Below are 9,708 nucleotides of genomic sequence, written 5' to 3'. Positions count from 1 at the left end.
CAAGATTTATTACATCCTTCCCTCTAGGGCCTTAAGCAATTGTACTTGATTAATTCAGCAGTTAAACATCACTGAACAAAAGCATGATAATTTTGCATCCAGGATTCCTAAGACACATACTGTTTTCCACAAGGATTTAGGTCTGAAACCAGAGAGATGAATCATTAAATATGTACTTATCCATATGCATGGGATAATATGCAATGGATGTTTCCATCTTGTAGAGAGATGCTGTGCTAAGTCTCTTCTTTCTCCCTGACATCAAGAATTCCTCATCACTTTTTGTAGCAGTAAATACCTGTTCCTCAGCTTAAAATGTGGATAGGACAGATATTTGCAAACTTGCCTTAGTGCAGTGTTATTTTGAGTGAAAGAAACATTTCTCCAGTACCACTGTTAACATGAGTTAACAAGGGGGGAGACCTCCTAGTGCATTTCTCCTGTAAACACAAGCAGTGTGGAGAAATTTCCCTTTGCCTGAACCCACACATAACAAAATTTGACTCAATTCTGCTTCCTTGCAAATCTATGGAAGAGTTTTGAAAGTTCACTATGTCCTTTCTCTACACAAAAGCCTGACAGCAAAGTCTCCACTAGGGAAGATTCCATGATGTTGGTAGCATGCTGGTGTCAGAGTACAGTGACAGGCAGTTCTCCTCCACTAAGGCACTGGAAAAACAAAAGCCAAGAGTTTCTTACACATTTCCTCGGGATCTCTCAGGGCAGCTGTGCAGGTAACAGCTCTTCAAACACCAGCTAGGAAATATGAAAGGGAGCTGGAGGGAAGCAGGGAGCCTTTCTGCTTCCCAGCTTCTTCTAGAGTCCCATTCTGTCCTGTGAGACCTGTGTGTCCCAGAAGGGTGTAAGTCAAGGAACAAAACCAACTTTTTTGCATACAGTTAATTAATTTATGGAAGCAAAACCAGAACAGAGACCTTGTGATCATTGTATTGGCCTCGAAGTCCTAGAGCAATTGAAAATAGCAAATCTACTTTTTATCATCATTTCAGTGAGCAGTGGTACAGGATAGGGTGTACTTCAGTTAACTATAATGTACATAATTTATTATAAATTAAACTCTTTACTGTACAAGGCAATTTGCAAGTACTATTAGGCTGACAAGGTTTTTTTACAGCTGATTTTTCAAGTATTGAAAAAACATCAAAACAACATTAATTGAATGCTCCCTATGCCTTTCCATATTGTCAAAGACATTTACACATCTTCAAGTAATCAAGAAAAAACAGCCTAGATTGTTTGCATCTGATGGGCCATTACTGCTCTACAATACCCACTGGAAAACCATGTTAACAGTGCTTTGACAATAATGTATTTGAAGCTACACGAAAAAATCGTGGAGTGTATAGACTAGTGCTTCAGATTCATTTGAAATATAGCCTAGCATTTGTCTTGGCTGCATTAACAAGGTCTGTTTTACCAATACATTTGTATTTATGATGACTAAGGGCAGATTATAGTTGTTAAAATTTGTCCTCCTGACATGAAAACACTACTTTGTCATTAATACATTTTGTAGCATAAACTATGATGTCAGGTCAATGTAAAGGGTAAAAACTTTCCTAAAGTATGCACACATCATTTTTTTAAAGCTATTGAGCCTAATGGAATAACAAAGGTCATAATAACAAACCATTACAGCTTTGGTCTTGGCAACTATGTCCACAGAAGAATCCTCCAAGAAACAATCATCATTTCTCCAATGTTATGGCATTAGGACGACAGGAATGGTTCACAAATGAGTCATGTGAGCCCAGAAACGCAGTAGCTATGTGAAAGCTGAGCAATCAATTATTCATTTGTTTACTAAGAGCTTTCTCAGCTGACATTATCCAGAACTTCTTAAAAAGAAGAACTTTACAGCTGTCCTTGGCTGTCCCACGAGGCTGCGCTCAGAGGTTGGAAAGATTGCTTAATTTCTTTGTAAGTAATCTGGTATTTTTATTGAAATAAACAACAACATAGGGGTTAATTAACTGGGTTCAACCTGAGACCCAGCAGGTGTCAAAATATCAGAGACCCAAGGCTGGGTTAATGATAAAATGGAAGGCCAGGGCAGGGAAGAGGATCTGCAAGCAACCAAAATTGAGCTCTTGCTCCAAATGCAGTACATGAAATCCCAAGTAAGCTTTCCTGAGCATAGCACATTGAAGATACATACACACATCTTTGTGGTAATGATGCATGCAATTAATCTGCTCTGATTGAGTTACATTTTCCTTATTTCTTAGTGGTTGTTTATCCTAGACCCTAACAAAGCTGTTAGACTGAAAAAATTTCAAAAACAAATGAGCATGATTTAAAGAGGTTTAAACGTCACACCTCCAACTCTCTTTAATCTATGTTCTTTTTGCCTTTTTTGGTATGACCCATCCAAACCAGGGAAAACCGCCACACAAAAGGAATTGAGAAAATTTGGACAGAAACACAGTGCAATGAAATTCAAAGCAAGCTCACAAAATGAGGTAATCTGAGGGGAACTAAAAAGTTGTTTGGGTTTGCTCATTTGTTGGGTTTTTTTACAGTTTCCTCTACATGCTAAAACCAATGAGGAACACTAAAGCTTAGGATAAATGCAGAACTGCATTTCTGCAGACAGCAAAAAATGTTTATACATAGGACTCCACCAAATTACATCTGAACTCTGTGAATACTTTAGATTAAACCAAACCTGAAATAGTAATATCTTCCATGCTGACATTCCCATTGTTTTCAGGCTGAATTCTCAAGATGCTATCTGTGGTACCAAAAAAAAAAAAAAAAAAAGCAACTATGGAATTGGAGATTTGGTTTTTTCAAAATTGCCAGTAAATAAAAAAAACTCCTACCTTGACCTTTTGGTATTTACCTTGACCAGTCAGCGTCCATTTAATTCCCTGTTCTTTTCCAGAATAAATGAAAAAAATGTGTGTACATTTTAGGAGGCATATCACCCTTTGCATTGGCCTGCATCTACTTCTAGAAACAAGGGCAGTAAAAACAGTGTTTTAAAAATATAACTTATTGCTGGACTCGATGATCTTAAAAACCTTTTCCAACCTAAATGATTCTATGATTCTTTTAAAAGCCTGCAATATTTCTGGGGTTTGTAGAAACAATTCAAATTTTGGCATGAAGAGAGTCCATAAGGATTTAAGAGGTGGTGTGGCACTGTTGTGAGATCTGCTTACTGAAGAAAGAAGGGTCTTACTTTTCATGTCTTTTTTAGCATTTCTAGAGACTTTACCTACCCATCCTATGCATTTTTCTTGAACCCACTATCCTTCCCCCATTTTTTATAAAAACAACTGAGTGAAGCTGGCACATACAGGAAGGATAGCTGGGATTGCTGGAGTGCCTCACCAGCCAGGGAAAGATTGGAGGAGCCCCAGGAGTCCTGGTTTTGCATCTTCCCCTGATCATGCCTAATGATGCTGACACTTCATATAGATAATTACTAAGCACAGCTCCATCTTCCTGCTTTATGAGGAAAGCAAGTATCAGTCCACCCATGTCAGAGATAAAATACAGGAGGCACAGAAAGGCTGCGCAGGGTCACGTTAGGCAGAGCTAGGAACAGAATCCCTGTCTAAACAAAAGTCTCATCCATTTCACTCCACCACTCTCCTCTAAATGATTATGCTAGTCCTGTGAGCTATAGGTGCCTGCACATAAAATACTCCCTGTCTACTTTCACTAACAGATAAATGAAGAGATAACCATTACCAAAACAAAAAGCAAATGAGAGAATTGGCTTTTCTGTGTTAGACACTGCAGAGAGGAAATTCGGGAGAATTTAGGGAAATTCTAATTCCCATCATGCAGCTACAGCAAGAAAATAGATGGATAAAATTTGCATCACCACCCTTCCAATACAATTATCTCTATTATTATGGGCTTCTTCTCAAGATAGTTAACCATCTAATACAAAAACCTGCATCAAAGGAATTTGGTAGTTGTTGACTTTGATAGACATACCTTTAATCATATTTTCTTTTAAGTGGGCTACTCCTGTCTCAGAATTGTGGTTTGCTTTGTTTGGGGTTTTTATTTTTGTGGCTGCACATGAAATGAGGGATGGAATTATATATGATCAAAATGAAAGCTCATAACCTGAAGTCATGTATAACTAGACACAATTTTTAAAAAATCTGATTTAAATAAACTTCTCAGCATTTCAGCTGGCTGAAGCTCTTATACATTAAATACATTGCAAATACACACACTTAGTGGAAACACCATTTGAACAAGGTCTGAGCTGCTTATTCAAAGATCAAAGAATGAAACTGACATTGAAAAGTTTAAAAAATGTAGAAAGTGAGATTGAAAAATGAAAATTTGAACATCTGAGTTACAGTCCTATTTTCAAATAGTACATAATTTTATGAAGTTATTTGGAAAATTGATCCCATATATTAATTAGTTTTCAACTATAAAAATGACAGGAAAATATTATTTCTATACAACTCTAATAAGTTAAGAAAGCAAAAAGCAAATAATGAGTGTTATTAGGAAAGAGAGCCAGGGCAAGGAACCACCTCATGAACACTGCTGAGTAAAGACAAAATAAGCTCACAAGGAGAGATTAGCAAAGGGAGAGCAGGCAGGTGGTGAGGAAAGCAAATGAATAAAGACTATCACAATGCAGATAATGGTGCTCACGACTAAGTGACTTGCAACAGCTGTTTTACAGCATTCCTTCTGCTTGATAAAAGTTTTCCAGGTCACTGTCCAAGCTATAATTGCACAGAGAAGAAAGCAAAATCATCCCATCCCTCTCATCTAACCTGAGTTCCAGTTACATTGGTCAGCAAGAGAAAGTACAGTAAACAAGAACAGCCTTCCCTGTCATATTCCTTGTGTTTCCTTACTCTGCCAACCAGATAAAATATATGGTCTAAAATATAAGTCATATTAATTTCAGGACTTTTGTTCTATTAGAAAGAGTAAACATATGTTGTAAAGAAAACCTGAAGACCAAACATCACTATATCATTTGGTGGCAAAAGAGGAAAGAATAAATAACGTTTGGCTGTCCCAGGATCTGTGCATGAGTAATATTCTTCCAGAGGTCAATATGATGCAAAACACAACTCAGAAGGGATCTCTCAGAGAGAATCTTTCTCAAGATCCCAGACAAAAGAGTTGCTTTTTCTAGTATTACCAAACCACCTAAACAGCAAGGGGTGCAAAGTTCCCTGAAACATTCAGCCAGGGGTGATCTGAGCTCCAGCAACAGAGCCCTGACAGGTGAGCAACAGCAACTCTATTCAAATGTGGGTTTAAAGTGTATTTATACTTTATCTATGATTTAAGATCCGAAGTTTTGTATTTATTTAAAAAGCAGCAGCACTGTCAAACAGCTGACAGTAAGAGTAAAATACAGCTTTACTTCTTGAACATCTGGAAAAGGATAGGAGTAGAAGAGTTTGCTGACAACTGTAGAGCTAGCACAGATTTAGGATACTGTGTTGCCAAATGCAAAGCTCCTTCAGGCATGAGTGAAGGATCCTCAGCTGGATCTATCCTTCGGGATACAAAGGATGTCAGTCTCGCAAATTAACGATTCCCTTTCCTGGAAACCTACAGTTTGTTGTAACTATGGGAGCCTTAAGATCATGCACAGTCCTAGGACAGGCTAGAGAGGTCATGCTGAATTCTTTTATTTGGAAGAAGTTTATGAGTTTTGTAAGATGACCAAAACCAGAGAGTTTGGTTTATTTGCTTTGAAGCCTGTAATAGACAGAGTTGTCATTTAGCCTTACAGACATCCCAGTGAGCAGGTACATGGCAGCAGACCACATCAGGGCTCCTTGGATGTGGACTTCAGCTGGAACAGATCTACAGATTTCACAGCAGAAGTGCTGTTTCCACTGCTGCATTTTTGTATGTAAACAACATGGTAACACAAACAGGGATGCTCCTGTGTGGCAAATTTGTCAGGCTCAGACAAAAAGAAAAAAAGCAAAGGTCTGAAGGATGCAAGACATACCCCTGCAGTTCCACAAAAACATCTTGAAGAAAAGGAAAGACAAAGATCATCTGTAGCACACTCAAGTCAAATCCTACTCATCTTACTGAGGTGAAATGATTTTTCAGTTTCAGCTCTAGGTCTTGGAAATGCTGAAAATATGGATTTTTTAGGGCTTACAAACCCTTAACTTTTACAGTTAAGTTAAAGTTAAGTAGAAAAAGGCCAGTGATTAAGGCTATGTGTATTCAAACAAGAGCTACTGAAATATAGAAGATGTCAGTAATCAAAAAAAGGAACAAATAAGTCACCCTAAAAGCAATTTCCAGCAGAAACTGAGGGCGAAAAGACACCATATTACACTGTGAGCTTTGACAAGTATAAATAATACTTTAAGTAAATAAATAATAACTGAAAAGAAGCCACACAGGTTTATTGTGCTCACTGGATATGTGAGGCAAATTCAGCTTGTCAATGTGCCCATAGATTGCATACAATCTAGATTTTGTTTACTTTGTTTGTTTTGTTTTTCCCAGAAGGTGCAGGGAGGCTTCAAGAGCAATCTAAATCTCTTTTAGCCTGCCTACTTTTTCTATCCCAAGTTATCTATTGCACAACAGGCAGAAGTCAGCATTTGTTGTTAATGATTTAAAATGCCAGATCTATTATGCAAGTGCCTGAACCCATGGGCTAAAATGTTTTGAACACCTCTCTGCACTTATATTTCTAGAAAAAATTTAGAGTAAAGTAGCAATACAAAAAACAAAAACAAAAAAAACCCCCACCCCCCATGAACCAACAAAAATACCAAAACAACACAACAAGGGGGTGGAAAAGACTGACTAATCATTCAACTTTAATCCCTGCTCTAAGGCAGAATCCACTACTGTATTATACAAGGTTTGTCCAACTTGTCCTTAAAAATCTCCACCAGTAAAACCTCTCCAGATACCTGCACAGCCTTGTTCACCTTCTCTTTCTCTGGAAAAGGAGGCTCAGGGGTGACCTCATTGCTCTCTACAACTCCCTGAAAGAAGGTTCTAGCCAAGTGGGGCTGGTCTCTTCTCCCAGGTAACAAGTGACAAGAGGTGAGGAAATGACCTCAAGCTGTGCCAGGGGAGGTTCAGGGTGGACATTAGGAAGGATTTCTTCACAGAAAGGGTTGGTAAACACTGGAATGGATCATCCAGGGAAGTAGTGGAGTCACTATCCCTGGAGATGTTCATGAAACACCTGGACATAGCACTTGATACCATGGTCTACTTGACAAGGTGATGCCTGGTCACAGGTTGGACTCAATCTCAGAGATTTTTTCTAACATAGAAGATTTTATCATTCCCCCTTGAATAAAACTCAGAAAGGTTTTCCTAATGCCTAACCTGGACGAGCCTGCTGCTCAGCTATACTCAAATGAAGGGCTACCATACATTCATGTTTCAAATCCTATGTTTATGAGGGCAGACTGTTTGGGCTGCAGTAAAGTTAGGGAGATAGGATGCCCTGCAGAGAAGCCATGGTTTCTGTTCCAGCAGGCAACATTAAATCCTGAATGAGCCTTTTGCCCTCCCCCTCATAGGAATGAAATGCAGTTTTGCCACCACTGCAGCTGTGGATCAGCACTGACTACCTGTGGTGGTAGCAGGTGATTATCACCAGGTTTGCTCCAGGAGCAACCTCTACTGCAAGGGAAGAGGAGCTAAAGGGTCTGTACCCAAAAAGCCAAGGACAAACAATCACCCCTGCAAGCACCAGTGGTTGCTTGCTCCTCACAGCACAGTGGAGGATCAAGCAGAGATAGCCCTCAACAGAATTCATGTGTTACCTCCATTCTGGATTCAATCTGGCCAAAGTTCCTTGGCCTGCAGCACCATGGGCTTCCAGACCCAGCTAACGTGCAGTCTGCCTGCTGGCATGCCAAAGGCTCCTGGATGCTGCCAGCTCACTGCCCATGCCCTGCACAGCACACACAGGCTCCTGCCTGCCTCTGAGAAATGCCTGGCAGCCCTCCAGGAGCCACCACTTTCTGACTGCAAAATGCTGGCAGGGCCTGACTGTCATTATCAAACCATTTTACCTCTCATGTTTCACTCTGCTCTTCTCTGAGAAGGAAAGGATGATTATCTATTCCCCTTGGGGTTTGTAAGGAACCAGGTGAATTAACACACCTGAAGTGCTGCAATCCCTTCAGGAGGTGACCAAAGGAGTATTTTACAAGCAACTCCTGGCTCTAATTCAGAAGTGGATTCCTGCTCCTCCTGTTGGCTGCAGAAGCAATATTCAACCATGTTTTCACAAACTTGTGAAAGAAGTTTTGGAGATTCTTGGTGCCCTCCACCACTCATGGGTGCCACTTCCTTTGCACAGAGCTGGTGCAGCACTTTTTGAGCAGCAACCTGAAGCAGGCTGGTACCTGGGCCTGAACCATAGCAGCCCAGTGCTCTGAGGAGGGATTTCCCCAGTGTTCTTCCAAAATGTACTGGAAATGCCCCTGGTTTTCTTGTAATACACAAAGAGTGTTTTCTTCCATTTGTTCTGATCCATCAAAAGGATATTAAAAGAATATTGTTAAAAATACCCAATTTTGGCCAAAACGAAAGGGAAAACGGGGGAGTGAGAGAGAGCAGTGTCTGGTTTTGGAATGGGGGCACTGAACTAAGGAGTACCATTCCTAAACCACAACATCACCTCAAAAGCTTCTCAGAGATTTCCTTTCCAGGTGATCATTTTCCCACTCGTTTAGTCCCTGTTGTAGAATTTGCCAGGGCATCTTAAAGCAGGGAAGAGCAGCTTGACAGGTTTTGTTCAGCACAGTTATTCCTTCTCTCTGACTGATAGCACACACACCATTTTCAAGAAGCTGATCTATGTCAAACCTTCATGTCACCCTTGTGTCCCTGCCTGGTTTGAACTTGTTCCATGCAATTTATGGAAGGCTCCCTGCTATTCACCAACACCACTGGCAGGGACTGGTTAAAGTCACATACGCAAATGAAACAAACAAACAAAAAAGATGCATAAAACTTCACTTGGGACAGGTCTGAAGAGAGAATCTTGGTCAGTTATTTATTTCCTTATTTTCCTTATGGGATGAAGATTGCTAGAAGAACTTCTGACACCAATGAGATTAGACATAAATAAATTCACTCTAACTAAATCAGCCTGGAACATACTATATCCCAAATTGATTTTGCATCTTTCTTCCTTTCTTTCTCAGTATATCATCTTCAAGAGGTAGATATTTGGCATGCAAGTGATGCATTTATCAAAAGCTTCTATGACAGTACAGGCACAAACAACATTGTAGGAAAGCCCATCACACTGCAAAACCCCCATGTCCCAGTACAGTGCAAAAGACAGCAAAAGATTTACTGGAGTTTCAAAACCAAAATAAGCAACATTATTTTCCAGAGAAGGCCAGCAGCCAGCTCTCAGCAGAAGGGTCACAGCAAAAGCTAAAGCAGGCTGCAGTTGGTCAATGGCACACACAAGGCTGATCTCCAGTTCCACTGGGTTCCTCTGGGGATGCCACCTGGCACCACCCAGCATGTGGAGGCCTCTTTTACCAGGCTGCAGAGATGTGCACACATTGGAGCAGGGGCAGGCTGCTGGGCCAGCTGGTCACCTCTGTGCACAGTATCCCCACAAGTCCCACTGGGACACCTCACTGGGGCATAACCCTTTGATGCAGTACAGCCCACCAGACACGAGGGGCTGGCATTTTCAAGAGGGGACCCCATTTA

Source organism: Oenanthe melanoleuca, chromosome 3 (assembly GCF_029582105.1).
Source record: "Oenanthe melanoleuca isolate GR-GAL-2019-014 chromosome 3, OMel1.0, whole genome shotgun sequence".
Taxonomy (NCBI): Eukaryota; Metazoa; Chordata; class Aves; order Passeriformes; family Muscicapidae; genus Oenanthe; species Oenanthe melanoleuca.
Note: the sequence above shows the minus strand (reverse complement) of the source record.